At 48.2% G+C, this 15,831-nt stretch overlaps 1 long non-coding RNA gene across 8 annotated transcripts in view; it reads left to right on the top strand.

Annotated features, from left to right (window-relative positions):
• The window catches only part of LOC114487735 (uncharacterized), a 182,004-nt gene that overhangs the window by 138,355 nt on the left and 27,818 nt on the right, over positions 1-15,831 (top strand). For 3 of the 8 annotated variants that reach the window (XR_008619282.1, XR_008619285.1, XR_008619280.1), the window contains one exon: positions 5,840-6,948. The exons of 2 other annotated variants lie outside the window; for them this stretch is intronic. This is a non-coding gene — a long non-coding RNA (uncharacterized lncRNA). Of the gene's footprint in view, positions 1-5,839; positions 6,949-9,787; positions 9,948-15,831 lie in introns of those variants that run through there. 3 more of the 8 variants (XR_008619284.1, XR_008619283.1, XR_008619287.1) reach the window with 3 other exon arrangements.

A 15,831-nucleotide genomic window follows, 5' to 3' on the forward strand; every position in this document is an offset into this window, starting at 1 on the left:
GAAACTAACACACCATTGTAAAGCAATTATACTCCAAATAAAGATTTTTAAAAAAAAAAAAAAAAAAAGAAAAGAAAAAGGCACACTTTGTGGGCAGGAAGAGCCCAGAGCCAGGAGGTGGGTGTGATGAGCAGAACCCAGGCTGGATTTCAGCACCCTCTCCACCCACCCTCCTGGTTGCTTTCCCACCTCACCCCTGCAGGGTGCAACCTCTCTCTAGCACCCATGTATCTGGGTAAACCTAGTTATGTTTGAAAACAATGAACTCAGCAGAGTTCAACCAGCTAAGGTGAGATGTTCATTCCATGCCATCATTTCTACCTAACTCTGGATGTAAATGTTTCACTGCACTTAGACTTAAAGGTTCTAGAAGGTAGCTAGTGGGAAGCAGCCGCATAGCACAGGGAGATCAGCTCGGTGCTTTGTGACCACTTAGAGGGGTGGGATAGGGAGGGTGGGAGGGAGACGCAAGAGGGAGGAGATAGGGGGACATATGAATACGTACAGCTGGTTCGCTTTGTTATAAAGCAGAAACTAACACACCATTGTAAAGCAATTATACTCCAACAAAGATGTTTAAAAAAAAAGGTTCTGGAAGGCAAGGGAGACTTTATCAGAAACTTTACTCCCATAAACTCAGATCAGGGTGTTACACAAACCTTCCCAGCTGGCCTGCAAAATACTGCGTATTTAACTGCTTATGCAAACAGCAAGAAAGATTCAATTCATAGCATATAAAAGCTCGAAGGGAATTTCGTGAAACAATCGAGTTTATTTGATCATACAGAAGACTGAAGGGCTTCCCTGGTGGCGCAGTGGTTGAGAGTCCGCCTGCCGATGCAGGGGACGCGGGTTCGCGCCCCGGTCCGGGAAGATCCCACGTGCCGCGGAGCGGTGGGAGATTAATAATAATAGAAATACCATTAGAATGGTGATAAATAAAATAATAATAGGAACAAAATAATAAAAGACTAAAAGATGAAAGACTTGACAAGTAAATAGGATGTGTGGTCCTAGATTGGATCCAGGACCAGAAGAAGAACAATTGGGAAACTTTGAATGAGGTCTGTCCATTAGAAAACAGTGTTATATCAATGTTAATGTCCTAAATTTTGATCATTGTACTGTGGTTATGATAGGTATAGCATTCAAGGAATCTGGATCAAAGGGATACAGGAATTCTTTTCGCTATATTTGCAGCTTTTTCTTTAAGTCTGAAAACAAAGTAACAAGCACACCCAGACAGGCACAGCCCTTCCACATCATCGGACAGATGAGGACATTAAGCATCTTGGTCACTGGCTCAGAGTCAGAGGGCAAGTGGGCAGCGACAGAGGGAGACGTCTCTGCTCCGCCTCCTCATCCAGGGTCCACCGTCTGCAATGATTCAGGCCAATGAGGCCCGCGGATGAGAGGATGCTCTTGGAAAATAAACCTCAGTCATTCTTTTTCTGAAGTCTTGGTCTACTCAGTGTGATCAGACTTGGTTTAAAGGCTCCAGAAGCATGGGAAGGAGGGTAAGAGCCAATCCTGTGCCCTATCCAGGGCTTAGGCACCTCTGATCACCAGTTCCCTCAAGGCACTGGGTTTTTAGGAAGTCTGTGGTGTACTGCCATCCTTGCTGCCTGAGAGAAACCCTCAGATGGGGCTGTGTGGAGAAGGTCACTGCAAGGTCCTTGGACAGTGGTCATTACAGTGTTTAGCAGAGTATCTAAGGGATGCTGGAGCTGGACACAGAAGTGGGTTCTGCCGAGTTCTTTCAAGGGTTTTGCTCCCAGCAGGGGAGGAATTCAACTCACTGTACAAAATGGTAGTCCTTGCTCTTTACCCAGAAATGAATGCTCCCGCTAGATGAATGGCAAATGAGGGGTCCCGGTTGGGTGTCTCCATCTTCCCCACAAGCGCATGAGCTGGGGGAGAGGGGATGGAGCAGGCTTCACCCAGATCACACAGACCTCCCCCTGAGGTCTTTCGGTGTGTGAGGCTGCAGAAGACCAAGTGGCCTCGCCCAGTTCGGACCATGGAACCCAAATCTTGATAGGGTCTTTGGTTGGGATAAGGAGAGGCACATTTATTGTAATAGTCGTGCCATTCACTCACAATGACTTGTTCTCCTGTGTCTTCAGGGCTCAAGCTGGTTTATTCTTAGGTACACCTGTCTTTGGAAAGCAAATGCTCCTTACTTAGACTGTCAACAAATATTGATGTTTCGAGTCTCCTTCTACCTGGTGAATCCAATTCCTGATTGTGTGTGTGTGTGTGTGTGTGTGTGTGTGTGTGTGTGTGTGTATTGGCTCGTTTCCTGTTAGCCACACCATTTATAGGCACTTAGAGTTCAGCTTTTCCTCACCTCTTCTAGTTGTCCCTCCAGGTTTATCACCTTCAAAACATTTCTTGACTGAATTTTTTTAGTTGAGCTATGGAAGACACAGGGATAAATGCATAACTTTAATCCGTCTGGTTTGACTGTATTGTACAAATGTAGAATTTTCGACCATTGAGGGTATAACTGTACAGCTGTGCAGACCGTTCATTTACAAGTCCAGGAGCACGGAGCACATAGACTCTAAGCGGTGCAATGTCAAAGCCCCAGGGAAAGGAACACATCAACCATTGCTTCTGGGTTCAAATCTGTTTGTGGAGAACTTGCTGAAGTACGGAGGCTGTTTGGACCCCTTCAGCGATCGCATGGTCGGATCACAATCCTTTCTGAAGGTCAGGATGAGGCAGCATGCCCTTGGATGGAAGTGAAGATGGACTGGGGCCATCATGAGTGGCCCGTTGGTAGAATAAGAGGACATTGGTAGGGAACATTTCCTGAGGACCCCACAGCCTTGCCCTTGGTGCTGTGAGTGTGGGTATTGTGCACCCAGGCACCCAACTGGTGATGAGTGGAAACTCTGACAAACACATGAAGGAATCAGAGCCAATAATAGTTCATGGGGTGTGCTGAGTGGTCTGTGATGTGCTGACTCCCCCTCCTGCATCCTGGACTGACCCCCCAGCTCCCAGCCCACCAGCCGGCCCTGCACAACCCATAGCCCCTGAGGCCAGGACTAACTTCTCATTTTCCTTGCCTCCTTGAGGGGATTTCCCTGGATAGTCTGTGACTCTGAATCAGATAGGAATTATGATAATAATAGACATTTATTGAGTATTTACTTAGCATCTGACCTCTAACTCTTATACCACTGCCCCAGACAGAGGATGTTAACTCCACTCTAACCTTCCAGTCCAATCAATTTAATTTAAAAAATTCTATTGAGGGACTTCCCTAGTGGCATAGTGGTTAAGAATCCGCCTGCCAATGCAGGGGACATGGGTTTGAGCCCTGGTCCGGGAAGATCCCACATGCCGTGGAGCAACTAAGCCCGTGCGCCACAACTACTGAGCCTGCGCTCTAGAGCCCACGAGCCACAACTACTGAGCCCACGTGCCACAACTACTGAAGACCGTGCGCCTAGAGCTTGTGCTCCGCAGCAAGAAAAGCCACCTCAGCCCATGCACCACAAAGAAGAGTAGCCCCCGAAAAATTTAAAAAATTCTATGGAGTGTTTACCCTGTGTCGTCAGATCCTGCTGATTGGTTTTTTTTTGTTTTTTTTTTTTTTTTTCTTTTTGGCTGCACCACACAGTTTGCAGGACTTTAGTTCCCCGACCAGGGATTGAACCTGGGCCCTCAGCAATGTAAGCGCAGAATCCTAACCACTGGACCGCCAGGGAATTCCCAAGATCCTGCTGATTTTTTACCTCCAAAATTTTACTAAACCTGTTGCCTCCTTTCCGTCTCTTGTCCACCACCCTTGTCTGTCCCTCGCCCCGTCTCTGCCGCCAGAGCAATCAATGGTCTGGGTCACTTTGCCCTTCTCCAAATTACCCTCCAGCCCAAGGGATCTTCCAGAACAACAGACCCTGGCGAGGTGCCCACTTGTCAAAAACTCTCCAGTGACCGCCATCACCAACATGACACACTTCTGCTTATTCTCTGAGCTCACAAATCCCCACGAGGTGAGCCCTGCCTGGGTCCCCAGCCTCCTTTAGCGTCACCTACCACTTTGAACTTCTGCCAAAAGCCATCATGCTGTTTCCCTTCCAACTGGAACTAGCTTTCTTCTTTTCCTTCCGGCTGGTTCTTTCCCACCCAGTTCCAACGTGGAGCTGTTGAGGTACCCAGCACACACACGTCTGTTCTAGGACTTACTGCTGAGCATGATAATGGTCTGTTGGTGCATCCTTTCTAGACTCTGAACTGCTAAAGGCAGGTCTCTATCTTAATTGTCTTTGAATTACTATCTTTAGGAAGTAGCTAAACATGCTTTATAAAAGCCTCTTATAACACAGGTTACGTGTCCGACACTGCTTTTCTTACAAACATTTCTTACAAACATTTCTACAATCTCCACGATAAATGTGCACTGAACATATGGTGTGAGCTGTCTTATACATATAACCTTACTATGTAAGGTGATCTTTTAGAAACATAAACCTGATGACACCTTCCCTGCTGCCTCCTGGTCGCTCACCATGCTGGGGCCACACAAACACCCCAAGCTCTGATCTACCCCAGTGCATTGGGTGTGCTGTTCCCTTAGCCTCAGAGCTTCACCTGGTGGACTCCTCTTTGTCATGCAGGTGACAGCTCTTCTGTCACATCCTCAGAAAGCCCTTCTCTGATGTAGACTCCTCCTCCCTCCCCCAAGTCAGGAGTCACTGCCCCATCAGCCCTGTTCATCTTCATCACAGCATGTGTCTTAACCTGAAGCTGCCTTGTTCCTTTGCATAAGTGCGGCCTCCCACTGGAATGAAAATTACCCAAGAGCAGAGACTCACCTGTCTTGTCCTCTATCCCCTGAGCCCCGAGTACCTCCTGGCACACAGTCTCAGTGAATATGCCGAATATCTAATTTAGTCCTTCTTATAATCCCATGAGCTATGTGCTGTTATGATCCTCATTTTACAGACGAGGGAAGAGGGGTTCAAAGAAGTTCAGTGAGTAGATTACACAGCTATTCAGCTGAGAATCCAGGCCTGTTTGATGTTGTAGCCAGTGCTCTTTGTCTGACTACTGCACTAGTCTGTGCCTTACACTGAGATGGCATCCCAGTCTGGTCCGAGGCTGCACGGTGTCTCGCCCCCTCCCTGCCCATTCCTCAGCAGGAGGAGGAATTACTGCTCCTCTGCCCTCATCCCTCAGGCTTTCCCTCCCTCCTCTTCTGCTTGGCTTGGCTGCACACACACTCAGAGCTGCCTTAGGCTGCTCCACACTCTGGTCAGACTTCCTGTCCAAGTCAGGATGCCTGGCGCTGTGTCTCCTACCTCCAAGTCCCGGACTGCTCTGTCCCCTTATAATGCTAGCGTTCCCCAATGCCATGTGTTCTCCGATGCCTGTTCTGCCCCTTTAAAATGAAGTGTACTTTTGAGAGGACAAGGGGCATGCTGGAGGCTAGGCTTTGGCATGTGTTTAGGGTAAACCTGATAGCATTTGCATTGACAGTCAACTCCCTGCTTGCACAGAATGGCTGAATGCCACAGCATCAATCCTGTATTTGATCTCTACATCACAGACTCTAAGTTTGTTTTTCCTCTGGGGACTGAGATCTCAGTTTTGATGATGGCCTTTTTCCAGCTTCCTTACTATAGAGAAAACAGTCTGAAAACCATTCAAATGTTTATTCGTTTCACACATATTTGTAGCCCCAACAGTATCTACCAAGTATGCTAAGTGACATAGATGTGTAAGATAGGACCAGTCTCTCCTCACTGCTATGGTCCCCAGGGATGGGAAATGTATAATGCCTTCCCCAAGGGAGTACTCATTTTTATTTTCACCCTTGTACTAGATCGCTCACTCCACCATCTCGACCTCTTAAATTCAAGAGAGCTCCCCTATGACCATGAAGAACACCCGAGGTTACATGAGAAACATTAGCTGGTGCGTAAAGCTGTCAAACTCCCAAGAAGAACTGGCCCAGGGCAGACACTCCACAAGACAAAGATGGAGGAGCGCACAGGAAATGAAAGGAAGCATTTTTCACCTTCCAATGTGGAAGAATGCCCAGTAACAGAGCCAGAAAAAGACCCAAGGAGGTCAATCAAGATGACTTGACGTTCAAGTCAAGGTAAATTAGGTGGAGGGGAAAGAATAAGGAAGAAGAAAACAGAGATCAAAAACCCAACACCTATACCCAAATGTGATGACTGCGTTTAACCTGGGGGCCACAGAGAATGCCCCTCCTACCCATGACTTTGGGATAATGAGGAAGGTGGGAGCAACCAGGAAGGAGGGGTTCTGCAGTGCATTCAGCTAATTTGGGGGCTGTCTTTTTTTTTCCTCTCCTGAAGCCTATGCCTTAACTTGCTGAGGCTTGCTGCTTTAGACTCTCCTTTGACCAGCTGGTTTGCACCGGAACAGAGATCATAAAAACTGTCAACGTCAGGTGATTAAGCTCTGTGATTTTAAAGACTTTCCTCTTCCCAGGTTTTGCCACCTTCAATTGACATTTTCACTCTACGAGGCAAGGATGGGAGAGTGTAGGGGCCATGTAAGAGCAGCACAGACTCCACTGCGTGGGGCCTGAGCAAGAATTCTGAGACTGTATCTTAAACGTTCCCTGGATTTCTGTGGTCCTTTGCCTCAGATTCCCATCCGATTAGAGAAGGCATCTGCCCTCCCTGATGAATAACTATTCTAAGGTCCAGAATTTTTCTTTTGATAGAATCTCACTTACATGCAAGTTTATACGTTGATCCTATTTTCAGGAGGTAATTTTTACACTTGAAAGGCCCCCTTTCACATCACGCTGGTGGTTCGAAAGCAGAACCGGAGCCTAAAAGGGAAAGAGAGAGAGACGAATGTGTCTTCTTCAAATCCACTTCTTGGGGCCCAAGTCTCCAGAATAGCATTGTCAATCAGGAAGATAAACACAAGATCTGTGCTTTTTCCCTTCAAGGAGCCACTGGTGAGTGTCCTCAGTGGAGGGCTGCAATTGGCTCTTCCCTTCTAGGTGTCCTGTCTGTAATTGTCACTAATGCCAATTCATTAGGTATTTCATTAGCTAAGCTGAAAACCTATATCCTGATCTTTAGCTGAAAACATCTCTGAATTAGATCTTGAAAATTAGAATAAAACTCATTCGCCGGTGGCAATTAATGAGTCATGACTAACTAAGGAAGAGAGAGTAGTGCAGGAGAGAGTGGCTCTCCTTCCACGCTGCTGATAGTTAAGAGGAAGGGAAATTACACTGCATTTTGTGAGTTTGCTGGAGCATGAAGCCATCACAGCTGGGAGCCACCAGACTTCCTGACCCAGCTCCTGGGCTTCTGGGTACCGCCTTCCTTTCAGCATTCAAGGGGAAGAATCCCGAATGTGGGTAATGGAGAATCATCCTCAGTGTGGAGACCCAGCCCTCAGTTGGGGGTGTTCTTTGCTGGTGTGCCAAGTAGAAGGTTCTTTATCTTCTATTAGGTATGGAGGAGACAACCCCAGAGGTATGACTCCAATCTGCATCTCCTTCACAAAGGAAACTGAGGCCTGAAAAGTTAGGTGGCCTGTCCCTGGTTACACAAGTAATGTCCTGAAAGATGGGGACCCCAAGTCCAACCTCCCGACTCCAAATTCAATGCTCTTTCCTCTAAGCCATGATGCCTGCCAACTTTTAGGCAACAATCCATACATCATTTAATTCCTACTCTATGGGAGGTGGTGGGCAGATGATACAGACAGAAAGAAGGGTAACACATGGTCCCTGCCTTTCGGGAGCAAAGTGTAATGAGGAGATACTGTCAGGCAACAGGCATTTAGAAAACAATGTGCCCCAAGAGAGGTAGGCAAACAGCACCCTTAGCATATAGAGGTCACAACCCTTTACTGCCTGGAAAAGTCTAGGAAGGAAAGATTTCAATACAGAGATTTTAAGCATGAGATCATTAATTTGTGTCTGAGTTTGGATTCACCCTATAAATGGACTCTAAAAGAAGGAACTGAGAGCAAGAAATTTATTTGGGAAGGACATGAACCCCAGAGAGAGAATAAGGAATAGATAAAGGGAAGAAAAAGCAACCCATAAGGATGCATTATTAAGTCAGCTATCACAGTTTGTGCATAAACTCTGGGAACAGGTACCAAATGAGTGTCTCAGAATTATCTCACCTGAGGGGTGAGGGAGCTGGGGTATTTATGCACCCACTCCCAAGTCAGAGTTGAGCTCCACGCCTGATGAGGAATGTTGAGTACTCAGCACTTTCAGCCCTCTCTGGCTTGGTGAAAGCCTCAGGCAAAGACATAGACTCTGACAGTTGCAAGGCTGCCAGATACATGAAAGCGTGAAAGGTCTGAGGGTTATAGATGAGGCACTGGCAGCGTCCGCTCCAGTGGGCAGAAGGGGCTGGCCATTGCCAGCAATGCAGCAGCAAGGGGGGTCCGGGGAGCATGGTGTGTTGAGAGCAAAAGAAGTAGAAAAATATTTGAAGCCTAAATTGCAGGAAGGAGAATGGGGGATGACAAGGACAAATGGGTATATAGGTGAGAGCATGGGGCTCTTTTGTATCTTGTTTCATAATCTGAATGGTTCATATTCTGTTGTCCTGGTTGGTTGGTTCTAAGACAGAGTAGGGAAGGAGTCTAGGATGGTTGTTGAATTTCTGGAAAAGGGTTTGGAGAAAGAGCTTGCCCACATCCTGGAGCAGCACAGACCAAGTCTTAGTCCATGCAGTTCTGACGGGATTGGGTCCCTACTGGAGTGTTTTGGGCCTGGGCTGTGAGACTCCTATTTGCCTAGAGTGATGGCCTCCTCGTGCTCTGGGTCACAAGGGTCATCTTACGAGCCTGCCGCCCTCAGGGCGAAATCACAGGGAAGGAGAGTGGACCCCTCCCCCCAGCTGTGTCCTGACCTAATGGCTCCCTCTTTCAACAGACCACCCAAAGCACCCTGGGTCTGTGCCACTCTTTTTTGAAAATTGAGATCTAACTCACATTCTGTAGAAGTCACCCCAAAAGGAAATGCTGTACTCACTGGGCAGTTAGTTACCCGCTATGTCCTCCTACCCCAGCTCCTGGCACCACTAATCTCCTTCCTTGCTCTATGGATTTGCCTATTCTGGATGTTTCACACCAATGGAATCATATAATATGCAGCCTTTATGTCTAGCTTGTTTCATTTAACATAATGTTTGCAAGGTTCATTTATGTTATAGCAAGCATCCAAATGTCATTCATTCTTATGACTAAAAAATACTCCATTGTATGAATAAACCACATTTTATTTATCCATTCATCAGCTGACAGACATTTGTGTTGTTTCTAATCTTTTGGGTATTCAGAGTAATACTGATATAAACATTTATGTGGCATATTTTGTGTGAACATAGTTCAGTTCTCCTGGGTGTATATCTAAAAGCAGAATTGTCATTACAAGTTACCTTATAAGTGGAGTTATAAGGTAACTCTACCTTTAACCTTTTGAGAAACTGCCAACATCTTTTCCAAAGTGGCTGCACTATTTTACATTCCCATCAGCAATGTATGTGGCTTCCAATTTCTCCGTATCCTTGCCAACACTTGTTTCTGTCTTTTGAGAATAGCCATCCTATGGGTGTGAAGTGGTACCTCACTGTAGTTTGAATTTGCATTTCCCTACTGACTGGTGATGTTGAGCATCTTTTCATGTACTTATTGCCCACTTGCCTGTCTTCTTTAGAGCAATGTCTATTCAAATCCTTTACCCATTTGTACATTGGGTTGTCTTTCTATTTTTGAGTTGTAAAAGTTCTTTATATATTCTGTATACTAGACTCTTATCAAATATATGATTTGAGGACTTCCCCGGTGGCACAGTGGTTAAGAATCCGCCTGCCAATGCGGGGGCTACAGGTTCAATCCCTGGTCCGGGAAGATCCCCCATGCCGCGGAGCAACTAAGCCTGTGTGCCACAACTACTGAGCCTGCGCTCTAGAGCCCACGAGCCACAACTACTGAGTCCGTGAGCCACAACTACTTGAGGACTTCCCCGGTGGCACAGTGGTTAAGAATCCGCCTGCCAATGCGGGGGCTACAGGTTCAATCCCTGGTCCGGGAAGATCCCCCATGCCGCGGAGCAACTAAGCCTGTGTGCCACAACTACTGAGTCTGCGCTCTAGAGCCCACAAGCCACAACTGCAGAGCCTGCATGCCACAGCTACTGAAGCCCGCGTGCCTAGAGCCCGTGCTCCGCAACAAGAGAAGCCACCGCAATGAGAAGCCTCTGCGCCACAGTGAAGAGTAGCCCCTGCTCGCCGCAACTAGAGAAAGCCCACGTGCAGCAATGAAGACCCAGCACGGCCAAAAATTTTTTAAAAATATATATGATTTGAATACATTCCCTTCCATTCTGTTGGGATCCTCTGAAGTAAAAAAGTTTTAATTTTGATGAAGTCCAATTTTTTTCCCTTTGGTTGCTTGTGCTTTAGCTGTCATATCTAAGAAACCACTGCCTCATCCACAGTCATGAAGATTTACGCTTAAGTTTTCTTCCAAGAGTGTTATAGTTTCAGCTCTTACACATAGGTCTTTGTTCCATTTTGAGGTAATTTCTCGTATAGGGTGTGAGGCAAGTGTCCAACTTCATTCTCTGGCATGTGGCTATCCTGCTGTCTTAGCATCATTTATTGAAGAGACTATTCTTTTCCTACTGAATTCTTGTGCCACTCGTCACTCCTCGTAAATCCTGTCTCCTGTGATTTACTCCTTTGTGTGGGTTTCTCCAGTTAGTGTGGATAAATGGTCGGTCCACTGAGGGCAGGAACCGGGGACAAATCTTTAGCTCCCCCATGAGGGCTACTGAAACCCTCTGTGTGCACACATTAATGGAGTCATTCTGGAAATTGCTGCAGAGTGATGCCTCCCTTCTAAAAATGTTTCACCTAGAGGCCCTAAGTTTCCTAATAGCCCACACCAACCTGAATTTAGTTGAATGACGTTTAATAAAGTCCGATCCAGAAGCAGACATGGGGAAGAGTGGAGGACAGTGGCTTCAGATGAATTTGTCCTCCAAGCCTGATGGGACAGCCCGAGAGTGCTTCATGGGGAGGTCCTGGCAACCCGGTCCCTTCATCCTCACCGCCAACTGCCCGGAATGATCCAGAAGCACCAAGGAGGATGGGCCTTCCCACTCAGCCAGTGAGATCAAGGAGGGAGGGGAGATTTAAAGGCTGTGCAAGGGAGAGCCAGGCAAGGACGCGGGGGAAAAGTATTTAGAGACTGAAGAGCCTGCCAATAGAAAGGCCTAGAGGGACAGAGACATGGAGGGCAAAAGGGGGTCAATGGTGCTGGCGACCTGAGAGGCGGTCATTGCTCAGCTGCTCATGGAAGATAGGTCTCCAGAGCACCTACCTATATGGGAAGCTGCCCTGGGAAGGCCAACTGGCCAGCAAGGAAAATAAAAGCAGCCTTTGCCTACTCCTGGCAACAAATAGTTAAAATAATGGGTTTATGCTTCAAAGGTTACTTTCCCCGTGTTTGATCAATAAAATGTTCTTCAGATCAATACAAATGTAATTTCGCTGCTGGCAGCCATTCACAGCGTACAGCGTAGGCGTCATTGCCCAGCGATCTCAGCTCGGGAGTGTCACCCAAGCGCGGGGCTCCGCTAGCAGTGGGTAGTGCTTGAGAACGAGGATAAGCAAATAAGATTACCAGCCAATAAACTAGACGTTGGCACCAATGTCTTGGTGTCTGCATTCATCTCTTCAGCTCGAGGCGTTCAGTAGAAAGAATCTGGCTCTCCTAAATTTGTTTTTAAAATGAGATAATAAGAAGAGTGGAATTGCTGATGTTTATTTGGCACTTGCCACGTGCCAGAAACTATTCTAAGTGCTTTCTGCAAGTTAACTTATTTGAATCTGTCATAAACCCAATGAAATAACCCCATTATCGCCTTCATCTTATTGATCAGGGTATGCAGGCACAGAGAGGTTGAATAACGGGCGCCAGGACGCAGAGCTGATAAGGAGCCAGGCTGGGATTCGAACCCAGGAAGTCTGATGACAGAGGCTCCAAGCGCTGGACTGAGTCCTTCCTCAATCTGAGTACTACCTGCAGTCCCTGATATTTACTTATTAGATGCTCACCACATGCCACACCGGCCAGGCACCGAGCCTTATACTCTCACAAGGTTTATGTCCTTTATTCCACGAAACGCTTTTTCTATAGATGAGAAACTGAGGCTAAGAGAAGAGCAATAGCTTGCCCAGGGTTTTATTGCCAGGAAGCAGCAGAGCCAACATTTGAAACCAGGCCTCCTGAGACCAGAGCTGCTGTGCTTTACACTCACCTTCAAGAAGGCGGTCAAATGGAACTTCAGCAGCCACCTGGTGAAGGACCAAGGAGGTCCGCCAAGGGAGCTCCAAATGAGGGAACGAACCCTCGGGGGCAGAGGAAGTGAACCAGAGGCTCCCGGGGCCCCCCAGGATTGTGAGCGTTCGGCCACAGGACTGCTTAGAGAAAGCACCCCCCAACTCAAGCCCCTGCTCATGCTATGGCTTTGCTGTCCACCTGCTGGAGAATCTGAGTGTCTCAGTGGCTGAGCAGCAGACTAGCCTGAGTTTGGTTTTCGGACATCCTCTGAGCCCCTGCTTTTAGCGCTGGCACAGGCAGGTCCCTGAGTGAATGTGACTCCGGATGCTGCTCTGCTTTCTAGGTGGTCAATCTTCATGAAGATGGAGCAGGTAGTGAGTCAAGAGCCCTGGACTGGGAGCCAGAATGCAAGGATTCTGCTCCCAACTCAGCAGCGTGTGCGAGTTCACCAGGTCACACTGTCTTGTCTCGGAAGTAATGAACTTGGACCAATTCACCTCTAAAGTGTTTCCCAGCTCCAGCACTGCAGGAATCAGTGGAAAGGGAGAAGGCCAGCGCTGCTGAGATAGAGATGAACCTTTCCCTCGTTCCACACTATTTATTGAATGCCCGTCATGCACCGGACGTGGAGTTCAGCAACGGGCCACACGGACGACATCGCTTGTTCTTGTGAAGCTTAAATACTAGTGACTGGTGAGATGCCAGATTCATTCATTCATTCATTCATTCATTCATTCATTCAACGATCACCTATCATGTACAGGTGCAGGGGCAGGTACTAAGGTTTCAAAGGTGAGAAGGTCAAGGCCCTGCCCTGGAAGCACTGAAATTTTAGTAGGGAAGTAAGAAGTGTCGACAAACATGTCTTCGTGTTGAGGTTGTGACCAAAGCCATGCTTCATCTAAATCTATCCCCAGCATCGTATAGGAACATGCCAGAGAGCAGGGTATAAGATCCAGCACCAAAACGGGACAGGAGAACACGGAAGCCAGGGAGGAAGGCAGGAGGCCACCTGGCAGAATCCCCTGGGTCGGGGCAGGCACCCACAGGAGCCTCTTCCATATGCTGACCTTGAGCAGACGTTTATGTGCCTGTGTTAGCTAAATGAAAGGGGCTCAAACAGGGCAGACCTCAGACCTTGCTCCGTCTTTGCCCCAACTCTGCAGTCTCAACAAGCACGGAGCAACATACAAGCGAGTTCTACCCCTTCTCTGAAGCTCATCCAGCTGTTAGATGGTGGCCACTCTCTGCACCTGCCTCCACTCCTCCTTGGGCCTTTTAGTTTGCTCAGTTTCCCCAGAGCAACAACCCCCCAGGAAGGGGAGCCCTGTGTTGCACCCCAGCCAGCCTAGGTATCTTTCACCCCTCTTCCTGGGAGCCAGAACTCATTCATGCTCCCCCTTACCTCTCCAGGGCATGGCCGAGAACTGTAGCTTTCACTCTGTCTTCTCAGCGTTCTTCCACCTTTCCTCCCACTTCTCCTTCCCCGAGGCTCAATAGCCCTTTGGTCTCAGTGGCAACAAACCCTGACACCATCATCTAGTTAAGAGAGACGACCTTTGACAGGTCACTTCCCCTCTGCTGACCTCAATTTCCCCATCTGTACAACCAGACTAACTTCACCTGTCTGGATGACCTGACAGAGCTATATTGAAAAGTAAATGTAATTGATAGGAAAAAATAAGCTAGGAAGCATTATGTGTGGAGGTAGAGGATATTACAAGACACCCCAGAGCAGCAAGAGGCAGAGATTTGGAACCATTTCTTTCCGCATTGAAAGATACAGATTAGCAATCCCGGAGAACCCCATGTGTGTCAGGCACTGGGAGAGCTGCTTTTGTGTCCCTAATCTCATTGGAATATCACATCATTCCTTTCCATTTATAAATGGAGAGACGTAGGCTCTGGGAAGTGATATATTTTCCCCAAAGACACAGAGCTTAAACGAAGGATCTGGCTCTTTAAGCCACAGTTACCCAGAGCACGAAACTCTCATCCGCATGGTCTCTGGAAAAATACAAAATGTGCCGTGCTCCTACCTTTAAATATAAACCCGCTGCTTTCAGACCCAATTAGGAGCAGGTAATTACCTGTGGGAGGTGGGGAGTTGGGCAGTCTTCCGGATCGAACAGAGAGTCCGTGAGCTAGTCTTTTCTAGTTATCAATAAAATGCTACAACAAAATCATTATTTGGCAACGTGTTGATTAAATATTTCATCCAGCCCTGGATGGAAAGTAGCCACAATCACCCCTCTAAGATAACATTGTGCATTGGTGTCGTGGCTTCACTGCCTGTTTTTGGCAGAAACGTGCTCTGCTAGAGGTTGACCCGATTTTCCCAGACGTCCGTAAAGAGGGCGGTATAATCTCACAATCCTCAGCCCTCCCACCCAGGGCCCTTGGTCCCTCCCCTAGGGGCTCAGCCTTGAACCGTCCCCAGGAGGATTCTGAGCGAGGCAGGCAGAATTTCCACTGCCTGATCCCTGGAGCTGGAGGCCCGGGGGATTAAGGCAGCTGCTGTTGCCCGGTGGCGGGTGCACTGGAGGGAGCCCCCGGCATCCCGCGCTCCCTGGATCTCACCAGTCCAGAAGGAGTACCTGGGATTCCAGCTCAGCTTTCCCGCCCAGCCCTACAGGTACCTGCCAGGAATGTGTGCTCAGCCTGGATCGCAGCCTGTTTGGTGAGGTCAGCTGTGCATGGTCCAACCTCTTCCCCTGGAGACTAGATTCTGCTCACCTGTGTCACCTGTGACACCTGTGACAGTCATGATCCTGCTGTCTTCTGATTCTGAGTATTGTCTGTCTCTTGGTCGCGGCCACCTGCCTGAACCACACCTGAGCTAGGTGACCCTTGATCTCCATGGACCCACTGCTGGCGGTCCACACCAGGGCCAAGAAATGAAAGGTCACTTAGTCCCGCCTTTCTCCTGCTGCACCGGCCTGAGCCCCCAGGGTCCCAGCATGCTTCCTACGAGAGCCAGCGGCGCTCCATGCCTCTTCCCCCTGCTTTGTCAGAGTAGCTGGCTTCCTGCTTAAAGGACATTTGAAAGCCACTGAGCGAGCAAAGGACACTTGAACGCTGCCTGGCCCTTTTTCCCCTAGGGCTCTTTCTGTCTTGGCAACTTCCCACTGTTTTACTTGTTCCTTGAAACAGACATGTCATTGCAATATCCAGGGGGGCCGACGTGCCGGCAGAGTGCTTGTTATCGTAAGAAACAGCTGTCTTCGGTTTGGGGATTTTCCCGGAAAGGCGAGAAGAATAGAAACCGGGGGATGTTCACCCTCCACTGTGGACAGGGGGAGAGAGTCAGATGTGGTTTGCCACGAGCAGGAAGGTTTCCATTTGAAACACCACCTTAATTAACTGCAGAGAGTGATGGGCCAGGAGATGCTGTTGCCTGTGCCCCTGTCACGCAGTCCTCAGGCCCCCTTCCCTTACTCATCAGTGCTGGAGCTGGTGGACTCAGCAAAGCAGTGTGTCCTTCCCAGGGCGTGTGCATCAGCC

Source organism: Physeter macrocephalus, chromosome 14 (assembly GCF_002837175.3).
Source record: "Physeter macrocephalus isolate SW-GA chromosome 14, ASM283717v5, whole genome shotgun sequence".
Classification (NCBI taxonomy): Eukaryota; Metazoa; Chordata; class Mammalia; order Artiodactyla; family Physeteridae; genus Physeter; species Physeter macrocephalus.